General features: G+C 32.9%; 1 protein-coding gene across 3 annotated transcripts in view; it reads right to left on the reverse strand.

The window, feature by feature from the left end:
• The window catches only part of LOC114334656 (dual oxidase maturation factor 1), a 436,984-nt gene that overhangs the window by 176,247 nt on the left and 235,006 nt on the right, over positions 1-25,731 (reverse strand). Inside the window, exon 1 of one of the 3 annotated variants that reach the window (XM_050652869.1) lies at positions 9,214-9,232. The exons of the other annotated variants lie outside the window; for them this stretch is intronic. The gene's annotated coding sequence lies outside the window, so the exon portion shown is untranslated. Of the gene's footprint in view, positions 1-9,213; positions 9,233-25,731 lie in introns of those variants that run through there. 3 annotated transcript variants of the gene reach the window in all.

Genomic DNA, 25,731 nt, shown 5'->3' on the forward strand with positions numbered 1-25,731 from the left:
AAAGTGTGATTTCCGTCTAATAGACGGGGTGTTAGTGTTTGTGCCCAGTTCGTCATTAAACATAATATGCCCCAGTTCGTCAAAAAGTTCAAATAAGGGGATAAAGACTATGAGGAAACTCTTTTGAAATGACTTGATGAGGTAGAAGACGACGTAAGCGAAGTGGGATCAATTTGTGATGAAAATGTTGCCACTGACTACCATTGCTACACTGTACAAATTTTAGTGTCTGTCAGTTTTTTTTTGTTTTAATATTTTTTAAAATTTTTTTTTATTTTCATGTTTATTACTCTTTGTTTAACTCGATTATAAATTTTTATCAAGATTCTTTAATTTTTTTCATTTTTATCACACTTTTTTTCAGGAATAAAAAGTCGCACAGACAATCCTTCCATTCTTGTTATAATGTTTTGTATTTTAATAAATACAGAAAAACTAGATCAATTACTGTGTTTTTTAGATAAGTAATACTTTCAGTAAGTCATCGAAATATTTTTTTGCATTATAATATTTAACAAAAGAAAAATAACCAGTAAAATGTGAAACCCGTCTGTCAGGCGGTTAGTTAGTGTTTGCGCCATTGATTTAAGATGTTAGTACTTAAGGGTTAAATGGGAAATAAGCCACAATTTTAATATAACTCATCATATATCAATAACGCAACTCATCAATATTGGCAATATCATTTTAAAGTCTTCTACTTTGAAATGTATAATACATACCTGAATGCCGATATAAATGAGTCAGATTAAATAAATTATTAGAAGAATTTTTTACTAAGCAACAACATTTTTATTTATTTAGTATTATTTTGTATTTTGACAACGACATCCAACTTGGGCGTCGAAACGTTAATAAATTCATTTTTTTGGTAAAATTGTGGCTTATTTCCCATTTAAAATAGTTCATTACAGGTTTTTTGATTAAATGCATATTTTTCGAGGTATTCTCAAATAACCCTCTAAAAAAGTCGATTTTTTCGTCGAAAAACTGTTATTTTCAAGCGCATATAATTCGAAAAATATTAGTTTTACGAAGGAAATGTAAAAAACATTTATTTCTTAGAATTACTTTTTACATTGGACACCAGGCTTATGATAAGACAATCCGAGTTCATATCCCAGCCATCCTATAAATTATGGCCGGCAAAATGAACGCAGATTGTACAATTAATTTTAGCGTCGTAACCACTACAACTATATAAACCATTTCGGCGATAATGGTTAAATGGATTATACTTTTGGAGCTCAATAACTTCTGAAGGGCTTAACCGATATTGATCATTAAACATGAGTTTAAAACGTATTAACAAATAGTAACTGATGCATCTAAGGTCAAGTACGACAACTGAAGGTAATACAGGAATTATTGAACTTGAAAAACCGTTTTCCCCATAAGAAATAGATTTGATCATACTTATTAATACTTAATAATTATTAATAATTAAAAATTCGAATTTTTCCATATATAAGGTATACATCGTTAGACGCGTCTAGAGTCCTTTTACAAATTCTCGGTTATTGGCGTAATTCGTACGTTGAAATTTTGAGTAATTGTCAAAAAACCAAAATTTTTAAAGTTTAGTTTTTAAGTGTTTTGGCTATACTGATGTCAGATATATACTAATCAGATATATACACGGCATGAGCCGTGTGTGTATCTGATCCTAACAGCTTAGGCACCATTTGAAAGCAACTCAACGCTATTGATTTGGTGTATTTGCGGTTTTCCTGCCTCTCCTTGAACCTAAGATATATAGGCCCAAAATATATGCCATTTTGTATCTACCAAGCCCTACAGCTGGCTTATGGGTGGTCAAAAGTCACAAACTACACCGGTTCTGAATCGACCCTGACGTCCTCTTGAAAAACAGAAACAAAAAATTCAGATCGGTGTAACTTTTCCACATACATACATCATACATACATCATCATTCTCTTTGCCTTATCCCTATGCGGGGTCGGCTTCCCTAATTGCATTTCTCCACAAAGTTCTATCTTGGGCCATATCAATGTTAATCCCATTTACCAACATGCCCTGCCTTATCGTCTCCCCCCAGGTCTTCTTTGGTCTTCCTCTCCTACTCCTTCCAGGAATCTGCACTTCAGCTATTCTTCGTATTGGGTGGTTAACGTCTCGACGTTGAACATGATCAAACCATCTTAACCTATGCTCTCTCATTTTGGCATCAATTGGTGCCACACCTAGACTTCCCCTAATATACTCATTTCTAATTTTATCCTTCTTTGTCACCCCACTCATCCATCTAAGCATTCTCATTTCCGCCACATGCATTCGTTGTTCCTCTTTGTTTTTCACTGCCCAACATTCAGTTCCGTACATCATAGCGGGTCTTATGGCCGTTTTATAGAATTTTCCCTTCAGCTTCATTGGGATTTTTCTGTCACACAACACACCACTCGCTTCTTTCCACCTCATCCATCCAGCCCTAATTCTACTGCATGCATCTCCATCTATTTCTCCATTACTCTGTAATACCCATCCTAGGTACTTAAAACTATTGCTTTTTACAATCATTTCACCATCCAAAGATACCATTTTATTTGTAGTAGCTCCATCTTTAAATGAAAATTCCAAATACTCTGCTTTTGTCCTACTAAGTTTTAAACCTTTTTCCTCCAGAGCTTGTCTCCACTGTTCCAGTTTTTGTTCTAAGTCTCTTTCACTATTTCCTACTAACACGACATCATCAGCATACATTAAGCACCATGGAATGTTACCCTGTAGTTTCGCTGTTATCTGGTCCAAAACCAATGAGAATAAATACGGGCTAAGCACAGAACCTTGATGAAATCCTACTTTCACATGAAATTTATCAGTCTCTCCCACACCTGTCCTAACACTAGTTGTTACTCCCTCATACATATCCCTCACAATCTTTACATATTCACCAGGGACTCCTTTTTTATTGAGTACCCACCACAAAATCTCTCGAAGAACTCTATCATATGCTTTCTCAAGATCAATGAATACCATATGAGCGTTTGTTTCTTTACTCCTGTATTTTTCCATCAACTGCCTTATAATGAAAATTGCATCTGTTGTTGATCTACCCTGCATAAAGCCAAATTGATTCTCGGATATTTCGGTCTCTTCACGTATCCGTCTATCAATTACTCTTTCCCATTGGCCCATAGTTTGTACATTGTTGTATATCTCCCTTGTTTTTTTAAACAGGTACCAGTATACTGCTTTTCCATTCGTCTGGCATTTGTCCAACTTCCATAATTCTATTAAATAGACCTGTTAGCTACCTGTTCCTGTCTCTCCCAATGCTCTCCTTACTTCCCCAGGAATATCATCTGGTCCTACCGCTTTTCCTTTCTTTATTTTTTGAAGCGCTTGAGCCACTTCCTCGTTGGTTATTTTGGTGACCATTGCTGCTACTGCCTCCGTTGACTCTACAGGCTGTCTGTCAAATTCTTCATTTAATGAGCTGTCAAAGTACTTTCTCGATCTCTTTTTGATATCCCTTTCGTGAACTAGTATTTTATTATTTTCATTTCGGATACATCTAATCTGATTAAAATCTTTTGCTTTCTTTGCTCTCTGTTTGGCTATTTTATATATCTTCGTTTCGCCTTCCCTGGTATCAAGTTGATCGTATAGGTTTGAATACGCTTCTTCTTTGGCTTTTGCTACTGCTACTTTCGCTTCCCTTTTCGCCACCATATAGTTTTGAAGATCTGTGTCGGATCTGGCCGGTCGGACCACAATTTGTATCCTTCACCTAGTTCTTTCGCCCTATGTCCTTTCCACCTAGTTTCTTGAATACAAGCAATTTGAACTCTTCTTCATTTGAGCGCATCCACTAACTCCAGACTCTTACCTGTAAGACTACCAAGATTCCACGACCCTATCCTGATTTTTCTAACCTGCAATGGTATTCCCCCTGAGATAATCCTCACCCGGAAATCCGAACGGAGGCTCATTTTACTTCCGGCACATTTTACCTCAGGAGATGCCATCACTTCAGTATAAGTTTTTTTTTATCGTTGGAGAAGGTCTTTTTATTATTATGGCCTGAAAAGATTTTGTTTGGATATGTGATGCCTGAATACCTTTTCTATCAGCACCATACCCTGACCTGCACGTTTAGCCAATACACCACCAATGCAACCTAAGTGCATTATTTCCCCACACCCGCCTGGATTTCTCTGTATAGGCCAGGATCCCTACTGTACGGACTGCCCTATAAGCCAATGTATTGTTGCCCGTATCCCGCCACTAGGAGGCACGTACTTTATTCGGGATACCATACATCATACATACATATATGTCATATTCACATACATTTTGCCCTTTTTGAATAAAAATTGAGTCATATTTCTGAGCTCGATAACTTTTGAATGGTATACCCGTTTTTCAAAATTAGACATGCGTTGGAAAGGTAATGATCAGTACTATCAGAAACCGCAAAGGCCGGACTTAAATTATTGAAATTTTTGGGGGTTTTGGGGACGAGAACGAAAAACAGACCCTAAATGGGGAGGGCCGTAAAATCCACACCCTTGGACCAAATTGGAGAGTTTACATATGGACAGGCGAGCCTTTTCCTAAACTTTAAGATGGGATTTGGCCCCATTTTCAATTCAGTCAGATTTAGAAAATCTAAAATTTTGTTTATATTATAGTGTCGCATGTAGGGGTATTGTTTGCCAATAACGAGAACTGCCATTCTCTGGTAATTAAAATAAAGAAGATAAAAAGTATCAAATAATCGCGTTTGATAAATTAAGCATTACACCACATGTTAAATAAACTTACTAGAATTAAATAGTATTATTCCAACTTCAATAAAATTGTATGACCTTAAATTTAGGAAAAGGTACCTAATATTAGCATAAGTTTTAACCAAAAACAAGAAATAATTAATATTATTCCTAATAAAAAAAACCATCATTAATTCCTATTCTTTATGTTATGTCTGCTTGCCTTATTAAAAAACCGGAATTGGTTTTTAATGAAATAAATACATAAATAAATAATATTTTTCTGAAGCTATTTCTTTGTGGCATTCATGTAATTTACAATTCCAATTGGGAAATAAGCCACATTATAGCTTGAATGTGGAAGTCGAAACGTCAATAAAATCATTTTTTAAATTAAATTTTGGCTTATTTCCCAATTAGAATAATAAATTAAATAAATACATAAATCACTACAATATTAAAAAATGCGCCAAATTGACAAGAACTAGCAGGATTCTAGTAGACGCCAAAGACAGAAAATATTAGAAAAATTAGGTATATATATGTAATTAATATATATGTTAAAATCAAACTGCCAAGGTAAGAGTTGACAATCAGAATTATTAATACCCGAGGTATTATAATACAGATGGGAGTCCGATAAGATTGCGTGCTGTACCCACTACTCTTCAATGTCTAAAGTGAAGCGGTATTTAAAGAAGTGCTCTCAGATTCAATAGAAGGCATCCAAAAAAAACCAAAAAAATAATAAAAAAATGTTTCGGTCAACAAAAAAACTAACAAAAACTAACCATAAACTAAAAAACCGGCGCAAGCCAACCAAAAAATTCAAAAACCAAAAAACCCGGGAACGTAAGGTCCAAACTCAAACACTTGAGCACCAAATCACTGAACCGGGCCTACCCCGGAGGCATCTAAACATTCCGTATATGTATTTGGAACCTAGGAGTTTTCGATTGGTTCGTTGCAGCACGCGGTCATATTTTAACCAATAGGCGGCGAGGTCCCAAACGCATATACGGAATGTTATTCGGTTCCAAATTCATATACGGAATGTTAAATATTCGTACAACGAAAAAGATAAGTTTTTATTAGAGTCTATTAGAAGGAGATTAATTTTAAAGTACTTGTTACTGTATTATTAAATAAAAATAAAACAATTATAGTATTTGGAATGCTATTTGGTGCGAAATTCATATACGGTATGTTAAATATTCGTAGAACAAAAAGACGATTTTATTAAAGCCAGTTAAAATGAGACTGGTTTTTAATAGTATATTATACAACGAGCATTTAATGATGGTCATTATGAAGCGAGTATAAGGGATACGAAACGAGCCGCCTAGCGGCGAGTTTCGTATAGAGTACGAGCTTTATAATGATAATTAAATGCAAGTTGTATACACGATTTTTTCTATGATCGTTCACAAAAAAAATATATTCAACTTTATTAATTTTGTAACGCAAACAAATTAAGTAGTTTGTCAGTCTGACAGTTTGTTTACATATTGAGAACTGCCAAAGCGTATATATTTGACTCGTCATTGGTTACTGCGCGTGTGCCACCTTTATCGCGAATGTCATTTCGCGATTCTATTGGTTAAAAATCTGTATCATATTGAAAATCTGTATCATAATGAAGTTCATTATGATACAGGTAGTGACATCATAATTGATATATTATAGTATGAGAATAGAAAAATTATTGTTAATTTATTATTAAAGATCTATAAGGAAAAAGTTTTCCTGTAGTTGGCTGTATACCATATAATACAAAAAAACGAATAAAGTCCTTTATAAAAGGTCTATATTTAAAATCCCTAAAAAGGGCTACATCACAGAACTAGTTTTCTATTGGTTGACCAATCATCATCAGTGCTTTCCTAAAATGAATATAACCTTATAAAATGGTGCAAAGGTTTTAAATTTTGACTACGGTTAAAAAAAGTTGTACGTTATACTCACATGATCTTACATGCTAACCACCAAAATATTTGTAATTATGTAATATATGTAAATAAAATTTGTAATATTATATTTTGGTGGTTAGCATGGTAAGGACACGTGAGTAGGTACAACCTACGACTTTTTTTTAAACTTAGTCAAAATTTTAAAACCTATGCATCATTTTATCAGGTTATATTCATTTTAGGAAAGCACTGATGATGATTGGTCAATCAATCTAAAACTAGTTCTGTGATGTAGCCCTTTTTAGTGATTTTAAATCTAGACTTTTTATAAAGGAATTTATTCGTTTTTTTTTTGTATTATATCGTATACAGCCAACTACAGGAAAAACTTATTCCTTGTGGATCTATAATAATACATTAACAATAATTTTTTTATTCTCATACTATAATATTAAATCAATTATGATGTCACTACCTGTATCATAATGAACTTCATTATGATACATATTTTCATTAGGATACAGATTTTTAACCAATAGAATCGCGATATGACATTCGCGATAAAGGTGGCACACGCGCAGTAACCAATGGCGAATCAAATACATACTCTTTGACAGTTCTCAATATGTAAACAAACTGTCAGACTGACAAACTACTTAATTTGTTTGCGTTACAAAATTAATAAATTTGAATATATTTTTTTGTGAATGATCATATAAAAAATCGTGTAAACAACTTGCATTTAATTATCATTATGAAGCTCGTACTCTATACGAAACTCGCCGCTAGGTGGCTCGTTTCGTATCCCTTATACTTGCTTCATAATGACCATCAATAAATGCTCGTTGCATAATATATGTACTATTAAAAACCAGTCTCATTTTAATTAGCTTTAATAAAAATTATCTTTTTGTTCTACGAATATTTAACATACCGTATATGAATTTCGCACCAAATAACATTCCAAATACTATAATTATTTTAATTTTATTTAATAATACACTAACAAGTATTTTAAAATTAATCTCCTTTTAACAGACTCTAATAAAAACTTATCTTTTTCGGTGTACGAATATTTAACATTCCGTATATGAATTTGGAACAGAATACCATTCCGTATATGCGTTTGGGACCACGCCGCCTATTGGTTAAAATATGACCGCGTGCTGCCACGAACCAATAGAAAACTCCTAGGTTCCAAACACATATACGGAATGTTTAGATGCAGCCCGGAGGCAATTAACGGTTAGAGTACCAGTTTTGAGTTATATTATCCAGTACTCCCACATGAAGAGCATTTGGCTAATAGTTGTACCTCTATCGCTCATCAGACTGCTAGGACCAAGAGTGCCCAAGAAAGAAAGGGATGGTCTGGAGCATTGGAACGAGGTGAGGTGATTTATGTACTTACGTGAGTTAATACACCTCGCTCCAATGAATTGTTACACCCGAATGTCATTTTTAAGGGGTGGACATGTCTCACAGTCTGGGTTAAATCAAATTGCTGGCTTGCTTCAATGGAAGGCATAGGTATCTATCAATGGAGAAGTTTTGAAGAACTTACGTTTTGCAGACGATACAGTAATAATGACAGATAACAACAGTGATTTACATAACGTAATGCAACTCCTTAATGAACGTTGTCATGAATACCGACTGAAGATGAATTTGAAGGAAACTAAATGCATGATCATGACTAAATCAGCAGATGCAAAGATTCTATTGAATATTGAAGATACTGTAATTGAGAGTGTGATTCCTTACAAATATTTAGAAACATGAAGAATGTACATCAAATGTAGACCAAACCAAAGAAATTAAGATACGCTTTGAAATAGCACCTGCATCATCCATTAAACTTAAAAAGTTTCTTTGTTGTCGAGATATAAGATTAAAAACTACGCCTAAGGATGCTTCGGTTCTGCTCTACTCTTCTGTATGGCTTGGAAGCGTGGACACTAAGGGTAAAAACATGCCGAAGATACATGGATGAGCGCGGTGTAGGTCCTGATCGCGGTCGAGGTTTATATCGATGACGGGCAGAACATACCAAAGATACTTTCAGTATCCTGTTTTGGCATCGACATCGCTGTAAACTGCGATGCAAGGTCGCGAGGGTGAACGGGTGACACATTCTTGGTATGTGCGATCTCATAAGAAAATGAAGGTTTGTTTTGATATCGATGTAGCGACTGCAATCGCGACCTACACCGCGCTCATCCATGTATCTTTGGCATGTTTTTACCCTAAGACAAGTGCATCTGAATAAGTTAGCCGCCTTTGAATTTTAGTGTTAAAGAAGAATCCTACGAATATTATGTATTCAAAAAATGTCAAAAGTTGAAGTAACTAGAAGGATAGGAAATGAAGCGGATATAATATTGTATGTATGTATTGTAATAATATTGTAATAATAAATATAAATGAACTAAATTTTAAATTAATAAATTCGTGCAATTTACTAGTTTTATTGGGAATAAGCCACAATGTTACTTTAAAACAAGTTTATTTTGACTTTCCAATTTCCACTTCAGAAATTGTTTATAAAAATAATATTAATTCAAATAAACCAAAATATTAATATTTTAACATCTATTTAATGACAACGTTAGACTGTCCTTTATGAAGGATATAAAACAACTAATATTAGCATAAGTTTCATTAAGCAACCAGAAACAATTATAAACTAGTATGCTACTAAAAAAATACCCCATTATATCCTGCTGTTGACGTCATTCCACCTTATTTGACCTGGCACAAAAAATAACGCCATTGATCATCATACACTAGATACAAAATATCAAATTAACAATTTTTTAGATACAGACACACCGGATGGATACAATTATTAAGGTGGTTATGATTATCCAATTAATCATCAGATCAGACCACTTATAAAAACTTTTGACATATTATTTAAATTTTTAATATCAGTTCAGTAACTGTCTGCTTTTATTTAACTTGTCGTGACTGCTAACGATCATTGGTTGAGCTATTTTCCTTCATCCATGATGTCACGGTCTCTGTGTTACTGGCGCTGTTTTCTTTAACCATGTGGTCGTGTCATTTTTATCTTGTGTTTTATCTTAAAGTTACTTATTTTACAATGATGGTCAGTATTTAGTTTTTATATGATTTGATTGTCTTTTTCATAATAAATAGAAGTAAATGTAAATGGATACCAATATTGATGGATTCGACCATTACTTGATGATTTTATCTAACAATAAAACACTGAAAACGTTTGTTTTCTATATAGTCCAGAAAGCCACTGCTCATCCGCTAGGAAAAATATTCCAATTCGGATTTTTTGCACAATCTTACTCAAAAAGGACCCCTTTTAACAAATTTGCATGTTGCAAAAGTGGGTCAAAAATTTTTTAAAAGTTTTTTTTTGTTTTTTTCCTAAAAGTATTTTTTTGCATGGAACAAAGTTTTTTTTAGGTTTTTTGGATCATTTCAAACAGAAAAGGTCGTTAGTGACTTTTCTCTAAAGTTGATAGTTTTTGACATAATATAAGCGATTAAAAATTGCAAAATCGGCCTTTTTTATTCTTCAAAAACTATGTGAAAAACTTAAAATTTGAATGTTCTCAAGGTAGATAGATATTCTTTAAACATCGATTGATGAAATCCCGAAGAATTTTTTGCAATATAGTATTCAAAACTCCTTTGTTTTTTAATTTCTAATCACGCGTGCGCGACACTATTTTCCACCGTTGCATGTGTATACAGTATGGTGCAAATGAAAGGAATAAATTCGTTATTTCGTAAACCGGCCACTTTAAGGATTAAAACCCGAAATAGGTCGATTTTTATTTTTAAATTGTGATATTGTGGCATATCTGGTATGCTAGTGACGTCATCCGTCTGGGCGTGATGACGTAATCGATGATTTTTTTAATGAGAATAGGGGTCGTGTGGTAGCTCATTTAAAAGGTTCTTCAATTCTCTATTCAGTAATGTAAACATTTACATAATTATTTATATTTTTATCCAAAAAATCCAATTTTGCAATCCAATAAAATTTTGTCCAAAAAATTTTTATTAAATTAAATTATTTGACAAAAAAAGAAGTAGAAGGACACCCTGTATAAAAAATTATATTAATGTTTACATTACTGAATAGAGAATTGAAGAACCTTTCAAATGAACTAGCACACGACCCCTATTCTCCTTTAAACAAATCATCGATTACGTCATCACGCCTAGATGGATGACGTCACTAGTATACCATATATGCTACAATATCATAACTATAAAATAAAAATCGACCTGTTTCGGGATTTTTCCTTAAATTCGCCGGTTTACGAAATAACGAATTTATTCCTTTCATTTGCACCATACTGTCGGTGGAAAATAGTGTCGCGCACGCTTGATTAGTAATTAAAAAACAAAGGAGTGTTGAATATTGTATTGCAAAAAACTCTTTGGGATTTCATCAACTGATGTTTAAAAAATATCTACCTACCTTGGCAACATGCAAATTTTTAGTTTTTCATATAGTTTTTGAGGGTTAAAAATGGCCGATTTCGCAATTTTTCAATTTTTAATCGCCTATATGTCAAAAACTATCAACTTTAGAGAAATGTCACTAAAAACCTCTTCTGTTTGGAATGATCCAAAAAACCTAAGAAAAACTTTGTTCCATGCAAAAAAAAAATTTAGAAAAAAAAACAAAAAAAAAAACGTTTAATAAATTTTTGACCCAATTTTGGTCCTGGCAACATGCAAATTTGTTAAAAGGGGTCCTTTTTTGGTAAGATTGTGCAAAAAATCCGAATCGGAATATTTTTCCTAGCGGATGCGCAGTGGCTTTCTGGACTAATACTTCCACAAAATTTATTATAACTATGTGACTACAGCTGTTTCGGCAGAGTGCCTTTCTCAAGTGATTTAGTTTACTATGTATTTGCATTTTAAAGTCTTTAACTGAAGAGGTTGAGAAGTGGGGAGCTGTTTGTCCCCAGTTGGTCATTCAGAATTATGTCTGTATTTTTCAATTTATTAATTTTTATAGATTCTAATACAGATAGCGTAAGGCCTTTATTTTGAATATGAAGGATTTGAAACTGTTCATTAAAAGAATGATTATGGTCTAGAAGGTGAAGTGCGTATGTAGTGTAGAATCTGTTTTTCTGTTGCTGAAAGCCCTTTTGTGTTCCCCAGTCCTTCTCCTCTATCACATATACAGGCAAGATAACAACAAAAATAGCCAGATACAAAAAAAAGAAAGGAATAACACTAGCTTTTAGAACTAACAATAACTTAAGCAAATATATTAAAAACAATAAGAGCCGAAAGAGAAACTAACTACAGAGTGGTGTTTACAAACTAACTTGTGGTGACTGTCCGAAAACTTACATCGGTCAAACTGGCAGAACCTTTGACAAACGGATAGGTGAACACAAAAGGGCTTTCAACAACAGAAAAGCAGATTCTACATACGCACTTCACCTTCTAGACCATAATCATTCTTTTAATGAACAGTTTCTAATTCTTCATATTCAAAATAAAGGCCTTAAGCAATCTTTATTAGAATCTATGGACATTTTTAAATTGAAAAATACAGATATAATTCTGAATGATCAACTCGAGACAAACAGCTCCCCACTCCACAACCTCTTCAGTTAAAGACTTTAAAAAGGCAAACACATAGTAAACTAAATCACTTGAGAAAGGCACTTTGCCGAAACAGCTGTAGTCACATAGTTATACATAATAATTTTTGTGGAAGTATAGAAAACAAACGTTTTGATTGTTTTATTATTAGATACCAATATTATCGAATATAGCCTTGGCATCTAGTTTTTCTAGGAACATCTAACCGCTAGATCTAACCGCTAATAATAAGTTTCTATTATAAGAATAAATTAACGACTGAAGTTTATAGTTTCTACGAACTTTTGGCAGGTATAACTTCGTTGATTGGTTTTTCACGAAATAGAAGCAAAAACGAACGTCATGTTACATCACACTGCATAAAATATTCACTTGTATCTACAGGTGGAAACCATTCATGGAATAAAATTATTTCTGTGCTTGTTTTAAAAAATTATAAAAACTGTGAGATCCGTCAACTATTTAGGCGAACGGTTTATCCCCATAGCATAGCATAAACTGACTAAATTTTAAAAATTAAAAACAGCTTATGTTTCATTTCGGTTCAGAGGTGATCCACCATCCCCATACGTATGTTTATTTCTCTCCATATTATGTCTTCAGTGGGTTTACATGAACATCTCTGAATCAAAACGAAAACAAGCTGCCTATTTATAGCCCGATCAAGGAACACAAAATTTTACGAAAACCTCCAAAAATTAAATTAAGGATGAAAATTTGGGAATAGGTCGTTGAAATTGTCTATTATTTATTTATTAAGTTCGACATCCCCTCCATTTTACAAAAATTGGAAAATACGGGGTGAAAAAAATTTTCTCGGGGGTGAAAAGAAAAGTTCAAAATCAGTCCTGAATTGGATATAATAACTAATTCTAAGCAACTTTTGTTTTATAGAGTTTTTTTACAAAGTCAATACTTTTCGAGTTATTTGCTAGTGAATATGTTCATTTTTAACAAAAAAAAACATGTTTTTGGACGGTTTTTGGGAGATAACTCAAAAAGTAAGTATTTTAGCGAAAAAAATACTATATAAAAATATATAGTTAAAATATAGCTTATAAAGAATTGAACAAAATGGTGTATGCGTGAGGTCTGCAGACACTGTAGAAGCAGAGTTGCAGCTAATGAAAAGTAGGTTCTTCTTCGTCAAATTCCAAATCGGATATTTCAATTTGAAATAACCAAGAAACGGGGCACTTTTCTGGGAAAATTCATTACAAATTTTTTAAAGTGTGTAAACAAAGGTTTATTTTTGTTAAAAAAAACTTCTAATATTAAAAGTAAGTGAATTACGCTCAAAATATTTTTGGCCCCTTTTATTTTTTGCTTAAAAAATGGCGAAAATAACCCCCTAATTAACTTCTCAAATAAATTTAATCGTTACCGCTTCACAAGTTACTTTACTTATGTATTATTTATATCATCTATAAGTTTCATTGGTTTAAAGTGTTCAGTTTTGAAAAAAAAGAGGTTCAAAATAAAACATTTTCTTTTACTTTCAAGGAAATCGGAATTGTTTAGGAATTAACTTAAAAATTATTACCAATACCAAAAATCTCAGAGTAATAAAATGTACCTCTTGCATTTCTGAATATTTCTTATTTTTTGTTTTCTTGTTAGACAAAAATTGGTTATGTTAGAGCTGTTCCAAATTTGCCTAAACTGTGATTAGTTACTCGCTCAAGCCATTTTAACTACATATTTTTCAAAAAGAAGCACTTTGAACCGATAAAACTTACAGATCATATAAATAATACATAGACAAAGTAACTTGTGAAGTGATAATGACAAATATTATTTGTGATGCTAATTAGGGGGTGATTTTCGTGATTTTTTTACCAAAAAATAAAAGGGACCAACATTATTTTGAGCCTAACTCACTTACTTTTATTGTTACAAGTTGTTTTTTTTAAACAAAAATAAACCCCTTTTTAAACGCTTTAAAAAAGTTAAAATAAATTTTCCTCGAAAAGTGCTTCGTACTTAGGTTATTTCACAATGAAATATTCGATTTTGAATTTGACGAAGAAGAACCTACATTTCATTAGCTGCAACTCTGCTTCTAGTGGGTCTACAGACCTCACGTATACACCATTTTTTTCACTTTTTTATTAGCTATACTTTTGCTGGGAAAATTTTTTTCGCTAAAGTACTTACTTTTTAAGTTATCTCCGAAAAACAATTTAAAAACATGTTTTATTTCGTTAAACGTGAACATCTTCACCCGCAAATAACTCGAAAAGTATTGACTTAATGAAAAAACTCTATAGAACAAAAGTTGTTTAGAATTAGTCATTATCATTCTCTTTGCCTTATTTCTATGCGGGGTCGGCTTCCCTAATTGCATTTCTCCACAAAATTCTATCTTGGGTCATATCAATGTTAATCCTCTTTACCAACATGTCCTGCCTTATCGTCTCCCTCCAGGTCTTCTTTGGTCTTCCTCTTCTACTCCTTCCAGGAATCTGCACTTCAGCTTTTCTTCGTATTGGGTGATTAACGTCTCGACGTTGAACATGACCAAACCATCTTAACCTATGCTCTCTCATTTTGGCATCAATTGGTGCCACACCTAGACTTCCCCTAATATACGCATTTCTAATTGTATCCTTCTTTGTCACTCCACTCATCCATTTAAGCATTCTCATTTCCGCCACATGCATACGTTGTTCCTCTTTCTTTTTCACTGCCCAACATTCAGTTCCGTACATCATAGCCGGTCTTATGGCTGTTTTATAGAATTTTAACTTCAGCTGCATTGGAATTTTTCTGTCACACAACACACCACTCGCTTCTTTCCACTTCATCCATCCAGCCCTAATTCTACTGCATGCATCTCCATCTATTTCTCCATTACTCTGTAATATCGATCCTAGGTATTTAAAACTATTGCTTTTCACACTCATTTCACCATCCAAAGATACCATTTTATTTGTAGTAGCTCCATCTTTAAATGAACATTCCAAATACTCTGTTTTTGTCCTACTAAGTTTTAAACCTTTTTCCTCCAGAGCTTGTCTCTCCACTGTTCCAGTTTTTGTTCTGTCTCTTCACTATTTCCTATTAACACTACATCATCAGCATACATTAGGCACCATGGAATGCTACCCTGTAGTTTCGCTGTTATCTGGTCCAAAACTAATGAGAATGAATAAGGACAAAGCACCGAGCCTTGGTGCAATCCTACTTTCCGAAATTTATCAGTCTCTCCCACACCTGTCCTCACACTAGTCGTTACTCCCTCATACATATCTCTCACAATCTTTACATATTCGCCAGGGACTCCTTTCTTATTGAGTGCCCACCACAGAGTCTCTCGAGGAACTTTATCATATGCTTTCTCAAAATCAATGAATACCATATGAGCGTTGGTCTCTTTATTCCTGTATTTTTCCATCAGTTGCCTTACAATGAAAATTGCATCTGTTGTTGATCTGCCCTGCATAAAGCCAAATTGATTATCGAATATTTCGGTTTCTTCACGTATCCGTTTGTCAATTACTCTCTCCCATATTTTCATGGTGTGGCTAAGTAGTTTTATTGCCCTGTAGTTTGTACATTGTTGTATGTCTCCCTTGTTTTTGTAGACAGGTACTAATATACTGCTTCTCCATTCATCTGGCATTTGTCCAACTTCCATAATTCTGTTAAATAGACCTTCTAGTCAACTTATTCCTGTCTCTCCCAATGCTCTCCATACTTCCCCAGGAATATCATCGGGTCCTACTGCTTTTCCTTTCTTTATTTTTTGAAGCGCTTGAGCCAGTTCCCCGTTTGTTATTCTGGTAACCATTGCTGTTACAGTCTCCGTTAACTCCATAGGCTGTCTGTCAAATTCTTCATTTAATAAACTGTCAAAATACTTTCTCCATCTCTTTTTGACATCCTTTTCGTGAATTAGTATTTTATTACTTTCATCTCGGATACATCTAATCTGATTAAAATCTCTTGCTTTCTTGGCTATCTGTTTGGCTATTTTATATATCTTTGCTTCGCCTTCCCTGGTATCCAGTTGATCGTATAGGTATGAATACGCTTCTGCTTTAGCTTTTACTACTGCTACTGTTGCTTCCTTTTTGGCGACCATAAATATAGTTTTGAAGATCTATGTTCGATCTGGTTTCTTTCCACATTTGATATAATTTTCTCTTCTCTTTTATTTTTCCTTGTACTTCATTTGATCACCACCAAGTCTCTTTATCCTCAAACTTCTTTCCTGACGTTTCCCAAGTATTTCAATAGTCGTCTCTCTAATAATATTGGCCATTTTTTTCCAAATTGTGTTAGGGCTTCCTTTCATGTTCCAATATATTTTTCTACTATTCTTTCCCTGAACAGACCTTCTTTTTCATCTTTTAGCATCCACCACTTGATTTTTTGTGGTCCTCTCCGATATTTTTGTTTAGTTTCGCTTTTTTACTTCGATGTCCAGAACAAGCAGCTTATGTTGTTGGCTTACTGTCTCACTAACTATTACCTTGCAGTCCTTGCATTCACGTATGTCTTCTTTCCTTATCATAAAGTAGTCTATTTGGGATTGATGTTGTCCACTTTTGTAGATAATAAGTTGAGTTTCTCTCTTTTTAAAGAATGTGTTAACAATCGCCATATCCAATGCTGTTACTAGTTCAAGCATGTCATTTCCAGCTTCACTCCTAGTTCCATAACCTAATCCCCATGTATTGTTTGATATCCTGTCTTGGCTTGGCCCACATGTGCATTGAAATCACCTCCTATTATAATTTTCGCCTCTGATGGAATATCACTCAGTACGTCTCCTAATTGGTGATAGAAAGCTCTTCTTTCATTCTCACCCAGACCTTTTTGAGGAGCGTACACACACAACATTCAATACCTCTTTATCAATTACAAATTTCACTGACATCATTCTATCACTCGTTCTTACAACTTATACTACGTTATCTTTCATTTCACTATCAGCAATTATACCAACTCCATTTCTAGTGTTACTACTCCCTACATACTACAATTTGTATCCTTCACCTAGTTCTTTCGCCCTTTGTCCTTTTCACCTAGTTTCTTGAATACAAGCAATTTGAACTCTTCTTCGTTTGAGCACATCCACTAACTCCAGACTCTTACCTGTAAGACCACCAAGATTCCAAGACCCTATCCTGATTTTTCTAACCTATAATGGTGTTCCCCCTGAGATAGTCCTCACCCGGAGATCCGAACGGAGGCTCATTTTACTTCCGGATTATTTTACCTCAGGAGATGCCTTCATTTCAGTATAAGTTTTTATTGCCTTGGAGAAGGTCTTTTCATTATTATGGCCTGAAAATATTTTTTGGATATTTGATGCCTGAATGCCTTTTCTATCAGCACCACACCCTGCCCTGCACGTTTAAACAATAAACCACCAATGCAACCACAGTGCAGTATTACCCCACACACGCCTGCATTTTTCTGTATAGGCCAGGATTCCTACTGTAAGGACTGCCCTATGCTATAATCCAATGTATTGTTGCCCGTATCTTGCCACTAGGAGGCACGTACTTTATTCGGGACGTACTTTATACGTGTTTAGAATTAGTCATTTTATCCAATTCCGGTCTTATTTTGAATGTATTTTTTTACCTTCAAGAGGGATGGAGGGGATGTAGAATTGTAAACATTTTCTTATACAATAATAGAAAATTTCAACTACCTATTACCAAATTTTCATCCTTCCTTTATTTTTTTGGGGTCAGACTGTTCTTTGGTCGGACTATTAAGCAGAATTGTAAAAATAATTCTGTGTATCGGACGCTCTAGCGCAGGGGTTCCCAAACTGGGGGGCGCGCCCCCCATGGGGGGCGTGAGGACATGTCAGGGGGGCGCGAGACAAGTTGAACATTAAATTAAATTTAGTTATTTTTCTAAAATTCAAAATTAACCGCTTGTTAGACTGTGTCTGGTAACGCAGAGTAAGCAAAAGTTATCTCAAATACCTCTTATTGACAACACTGTGAAACGCCGCATTGATGATATGACCGAAGATATACAAAACCAGGTAGTTGATGCAGTAAAATAATCGCCATTTTTTGCTATTCAGCTAGACGAGAGTACTGACATAGCCCAATGTTCTCAGTTAATTGTTTATGTTCGGTATATTCAACACGAAAGACTGAAAGACGAGCTACTCTTTTCTACAGAGTTGGAGACTGGAGACCACGACAAAAGCTATTAATGTTATGAAAGCAGTGTGAGAGTTTTTTGACAAACATGAACTCTCTTTGCAAAAACTGATCAGTTTATGTACAGATGGCGTACCTTCAATGCTTGGTTTTCGCTCAGGCTATTTGCAATTAGTAATAGAGAAAAATGCTGATGTGATTGGGATGCATTGTTTTATACATCGACAAGCCTTGGCAGCAAAAACCCTTCCAAATGAACTTATGGCTGTCTTGAAGTTGTGTATTAAAGTAGTACATAAAAAAACGGTGCGTTGAATAATCGACTTTGTAAAACTCTTTGTGAAGATTTAGAAAGTAATCCCAAAACACTGTTACTTCATACAGAAGTACGATGGCTCTCAAAAGGAGACATGTTGGCCAGATTATTTGACCTTTGAGATGAAGTAATCACCTTGGAACATCAAAAGCAAAATGAGCTAAACAGGGCCTTCAAAAAACATTGTACCCAAGTAATATTGGCCTATTTGTCAGACACCTTTGACTCGTTGAACAGCCTTAACCTAAAACTCCAGGTGGAGACTCAAATATAGTAGTTACTCATTGTGATGGAGGCTTAATTACTCAACCTTGGAGGCGTAAAATATCAGCAAACCCCTGGAATTATTCAAATTTTTCTAAAGTAGAGCCAATCTTGGAGGAAACACGTTTCAAGGACATTTATGAAGGATCAAGTTTGAAAATCCAAATATCAAACCATTTGAAGAGCCTAATTGAAGAGTTCCAGAAATACTTCCCAAACACTTGTGACAATTTTATTTACAGAATGTCAACTGACCATTCCATGTCAACATAGACTCCCTGACTGAATCACTTCAAGAAGATGCTTTGCAAATATGTAAATCCAAATGATTTTTTGCATGATTCCTCTGCCAAATAATTTGTTATAATTGACAAACCTTCATTTTGGTTAAAATATTTCAGAGTGTATCTTAGTGTATCACGGGAAACTCTTCATTTATATTTGCCTTTTTCCAGTAACTGTGCGATTTTCAACACTTGTGGCAATTAAAACACAGTATCGGAATAAACTTGATGTTGCTATTGACTTGTGCTGTACACTTACTAAAACTTAGCCACGAATAGGCATACTAGTAAATAAAACACAAACACATTCATCTCACTAACCAACCTAATCTATTTTTCTTTTATTAATAATTTTTTATTTTATGGAAACTGATATTGCTGTATCTTATGGCAGAATAAATAATTGTTTTGTTTTGTTCCTATTTAGGCGCATACAATTTATTGTAAAGGGGGGGGGCGAGAAGCTTTCATTTCAACAAAAGGGGGCGTGGTACAAAAAAGTTTGGGAACCCCTGCTCTAGCGGTAGCGACAAGTGGTTCCAAAAAAGAATTTTCAGATTTATTGTTTAGATCTGTGACTTCTCATTTCTCTGTAATAGATGTCGCTAGTATCGCTAGAGCGTCCGATACGCAGAATTGTTTTTACAATTCTGCTTAAATAGTTAGCTTGGTTTCGTTTCGATCCAGAGATGTTCATGTAACCCCACTGAAGACGTTTGGAGAGATAGAAACGTACGCATGGGAATGGTGGATCACCTCTGATCCGAAATGAAACATAAGCTGTTTTTTAATTTTTCATTTTACTCATATTTTAAGTACACGTAATCAATTTTCGTTGGAATTTTTTCCTAGGCGAATAGACGGAATGTGGCTGTATCTTGTAAAGTCTCTTTCGTCTTTTTTATTTGTCGTCTCCTTGCCTTATAAATTGTATTAGGGATGTTACCAGAAAGCGGTTCCAAGAGAATTTTCAGATTTATTGTTTAGATCTGGGACTCATTTCTCTGACTAAATTTTGTTTGCATTTCTACTACACCAAACATTTTTTATTTGATTCTATATTTTTTCCAAATTCGAAATGTATTTTTTTATTTTTCCAAGAGAGCCGGAAATTGTATTAACAAATACATAGACAATTAACTAAAAACAGACAATTTCAACCAATCACTTCAGAATTTTTTTAGGGGTGTCTCATGCAAATAAACACTTTTTCTCTTTTAGTATTCTTCGATGCTCTGAAGGCCACTAAGGATTATGAGAAAGAAGGATTATGAAGTATTTTTCGAAAATGCTTCTTCCTTTCGAATAATTTGCAATTTTTTGTTGAAAAAATGCCATGCTTAGTGATTTTTGGGATTTGTTTTTCTAAAAACTATTTAACTAAAAACTACTAAATAAATTATTGCAAATCAAGAAAAAAAATTTTAACCTTTTAACCTTGTAAGAATATTTTGACAAGGATAATTATTGGTTTCTATCTTGCTAAAAACATAGTTTAAAATTTAAACACATTAAAATCTGCTCTTAATAAAATTAACTATTTAGCGAGTTAATTAGTAGAAAAAAGGACACTTGGTGTGATTTAAAAACTGATATTGATTGAGTGCGATAAACAGTGCTATAAGCGACCCCCAATGGGGGAAGCTTTTTCCCCAGGGACACCATTAGGTGAAAACTTTTCAGGTGCTAGTGAAAATAGTGAAATGGATATTATTGAATCAAGTTTAATAGAAAATTTGGATGATTCTACTGCGAAAATTACAACTAAAACCAGAGATGTTATTAAAGTGCCGACACAACAAATTCCACCTCCGCAAAAAGTTGTAGAGAAAAAATTGTTCAAAGTTGCATCAGATAAGTACAATTTTAATAATGTTTATGGAATGTCAAATAAACGTCAAATTGAAAGGCAGTTTATTTAGAAGTTCTCCTAAAAATTATTAATTTTTAAGGTTTTTTCTTAACTTTTTGAGTATTACGAGTAGTATAAAGAAGTACTAAACCAGTGATCTGTAAGAAAGTGTGAAATTTAGCGCCTAGAAGTTAAATTTCAGAAAACAAATAATATGGAAGGTATACCACCCGAACCTCCAGATAAAGGTAAATTTTATGTAGAAATGGAAGGAGATGGGATGATGGAATATGAGGAATTAAATAAAAATAACAATAGAGTAAATAATAAGGTAACAAACAAACAAAACCAAACAAGTAGTACTATTGAGGTAAGTAACAAATTTAGTTGCAATAACGATGAAAATTTGACAAATTTAAATCAAACACATAAGTCAGGTAAGCAAAATTTAAATAAAGTAATAAATTTAAGATTAAAACATAGATATCAATTTGGAGATAATGCACCTTATATAGTACACATAGAAAATAAAAACGGTAACATTGGTCGATTACACAGGATCGGCACGGCCCGTTTGATTTTAAGTGCAGTTCCTGAAATTGAAAATAATATCACACAAATTACAGTAGTTGGTAGAAATAAAATCAAGGTAGAACTAAATAATTTTGCTAGTGCTAATAAATTAATTGATTCTCAAATTCTTAAAAGCAAAGAGTATGAGGCATATATTCCAACGTTTTTTACTCAAAAGAAAGGTGTTATAAAATTGGTAGATAAAGAGATAGAAGATAATGATTTATTATCATTAATTAAACCTAGATTTGGAATTAAATTCGAAGTATTACATGTAAAAAGAATTATGCGGAAAGTGATTCAAGATAATGGTAATACTAATTATGTAAAAACAGGAACCGTAATTGTCACTTTTAAAGGTCAGTCTATACCAAAAAATGTAATAATAGAAAAAATGATATACGAGGTGGAAAATTATACACCCAGAATAATCCAATGTTTAAAGTGTTTGAGATTTGGGCATATAAGTGCCCAATGTAGAGGAAAAGATAGGTGTGAAAGATGTGGCGAAGAACACAACAAATCTAATTGTTCCAATCCGAATAATTTACTTTGTGTATTGTGCAAAGGAAAACACAGCGCTACTGACAAGGGAGCAGATTGTACAGAAAGACAAAAACAGGAATATATTAAAAAAATTATGAATAATGAAAATATAACATATTATGAAGCTAATAATAAATATAAAAAATGTTATTCAACAGTAAGTAAAGACCAAGAAAATACTTCAAATAAATATACAATATCTAAACGAAAAAGATCAAGTAGTATTGATTCTAGTAGTGTAGATAAAGAAACAATGGAAGCACGCAGAAAAATTTTGCAAACACCAAGAATACAAAGTCAGCCTTGTTATAATTTTAATAATCCCATTTATTCTAACACAACACAAACACAAAACGATAATCAAAATAATATAGGAGAAATAATAGTAAACTTTATTTCAGCAACATTAAATCAAATTAATCACAATTTAGATAAAAAAACGTTGGAATTATTAAAAAACAATATTTCACAATTATTATTACCTCGTGATGGCTAACGTTTCATTTCTTCAATGGAATGCGAGATCAATTAAAACAAATAAGGGTTATTTAGAAAAATTCTTGTATGACAATAAAATAGATATAGGATTAATATCAGAAACTTGGTTAAAAAAAAGTAATTTTATTAACTTTACTGGTTATAATGTCTTTAGGAATGATAGAGATGATGGATATGGTGGAGTAGCCATCCTTTTGAAAAAATTAATAAAATTTTACAACAGTCCTACTTTTCACCAAATTAATGACATAATGTGCAATAGCATATCAATTACAATTCAATCCGGAAAAAAGTTAAACATTTATTCAATATACGTAAAACCAAATCTTAAAATCACTCTAAATGAATGGAAAAAGTTTTTTAATAGTCTAGAGAAGCCTTTTATAATTGGTGGTGATTTTAATAGCCACAATTATGTTTGGGGTTGTAGTACTGTAGATACTATAGGAAAAAATCTGTTAGAAGCTATTGAGGACTGTAATCTTGTAATTTTAAATAATGGTAAAGAAACTTTGATGCGTAGACCGAATAGCAATAATAAATCTGCAATAGATCTTACAATATGCTCAGCAAATATTAGTCATTTTTTCGATTGGGATGTTGTGGACGAGACATTAGGATCAAATCATTTTGCTATTATTATTAAGTCAAATATTAATGTTAATAAAGCGGAATGTGTAAATACAAAATTCCAATGGAACATAAATAAAGCGGATTGGTCTCTTTTCTCTTCTATCACTGATAATTTCATGGAAATAGATAATAATTTAAATTACCAACAATTTTTAAATAAATTAAACGAATATTGTAAGATATGTATACCGGAGAAGAGAACAGGGACTAATCCACGATTTAGAAAAACTTGGTGGAATGACAATTGTAAAAAGGTAATAGAAGAACAAAAACTAGCTTTACGCAAGTTTAAACTACAGTCTAATATACAAAATTATATAAATTATAATAAATGTGTAGCGAAAACCAAAAAAGTTGTATTAGAGAGTAAGCGTAATGCATGGAGAAATTTTTGTAAAACTTTAAACAAAAATACACCAATTAAAGATATGTGGAATCAAGCTAAACGATTACAAAACATTTTTAAACCACAAGTAAATCCAGTGACTGAAGGAGAATGGGTTGAGGAGTTTTTAAGAAAATTATGTCCAGATAATATATTTTCAAAAATTAATGTAATGGAAAGAAAAAACTCTATGCATCCTCTTTCAATTCCATTTAGTTTCTGTGAATTAGAAATAAGCCTTAAGAATAAGAAAAATACTTCTCCAGGTATAGATAATGTACATTATATTATGTTGGCCAATTTACATCAAAAAGGGAAAGAAACACTATTAAATTTTTTTAATCAAATATGGTTATCAGAAGATATTCCAGATAACTGGAGAGAGTACCGGGTGATTCCTATTCTCAAAACAAATCGGAATCCTGATTCAGCAGAATCTTATAGAGGTATTTCATTGAGCTCCTGCATAACAAAAACACTGGAAAGAATGATAAAACTTAGGCTCGAAAGTTGGCTAGAAAAAAACAATAAATTATCACAAACACAATTTGGATTTCGAAAAAATCATTCTACTGTGGAAGCTGTGAGTCATTTGGTAACAGATATAAATTTAGCGTTTACGAAAAATTCTTCAGTAATCGCTCTTTTATTAGATGTTGAAGCAGCATACGACAACGTTAATTTAAATATACTATATAACAAAATGATACAAATAGGTCTGCCAGAATGCTTCTGTCAAAAAATAATAAAATTGTATGACTGTAGAAAAATTTATATATCGGTAAATAATAACACATTTGGTCCAAGAGTAGCGATGGGTGGTTTACCTCAAGGAGGAATATTAAGCCCTTTGTTATATTTAATTTACACTTCTGATATAGAAAAAAATTTAAACTCAACAAAAATTTTACAATTTGCAGATGATATAGTTATTTATCAAGAAAACATTAAAATAGAAAATGCAGTCAAATCCATTGAAGAAGGAGACAAACATATTAAAATATGGAGTGAATTACATGGACTAAATATATCTGATTCCAAAACCAAATTATGTATTTTTACAAGAAAACGAAAAGAAATACCCAATCACATCTTAATAAACAATATATCCTATCCTGTACAAAGTTATGTTAAATATTTGGGTATTACTCTGGATAGACAGCTTCTCTGGAAAGAACATATAGACAATATAGTTAAAAAAACAGAAAAAGGAATAAACCTTCTTCGATTCGTATCACACTTACGTTGGGGAGCAGATCCAAATATTTCTTTGTTGTTATTTAAAAATAATATAAGAGCTATATTCGACTACGGATCAATATTATACAGTGACGCATCACAGTGTCATTTAAATAAAATAGACAAAATCATTAATAAATCCCTTAGATTGTGTATAGGAGCCCTAAGAAGTACACCGATAAATAATCTACAAGTTGAATGCTGTGAAATGCCGATGGATATAAGACGAAAAAAACTTGGCATCAACCTTTTAGTTAGATTGTATGAAAAAAAGGCAAGTTTAATTTCCAAAATACATCAACTGTTTTTAGCAGACTTGACAGAAAAATATTGGATAAAAAAGAAAACTCTAAATATGGTAGATTTATATTCAAAAATGACAATATATGATAAACAACTTTATAAATATGACATAAACCCAAATTATAATATTGACTTTAATAGTATGGAACAAGTTCAGGTATACTTTTTAAGGGACTATAGCAAGTTGCCTATATCTTTAAGAAAATTAGTGTTTATCTCCGACAGTTCACAAATGTTCAAAGATTATTGTATGCTATATACAGATGCATCAAAAAATATTGAAGGTGTGGGATGTGCCTATTGGGATAGCAGTAATAAAATTAGTAAAATGTTTAAACTAAATTCTATTATGAGTATATACACAGCTGAATTAATAGCGATAATGGAAGCACTAAAATATTTATCTAATATAAATCATTCAAAGTTTATAATTTTT

Source organism: Diabrotica virgifera, chromosome 6 (assembly GCF_917563875.1).
Source record: "Diabrotica virgifera virgifera chromosome 6, PGI_DIABVI_V3a".
In the NCBI taxonomy this organism is placed as follows: domain Eukaryota; kingdom Metazoa; phylum Arthropoda; class Insecta; order Coleoptera; family Chrysomelidae; genus Diabrotica; species Diabrotica virgifera.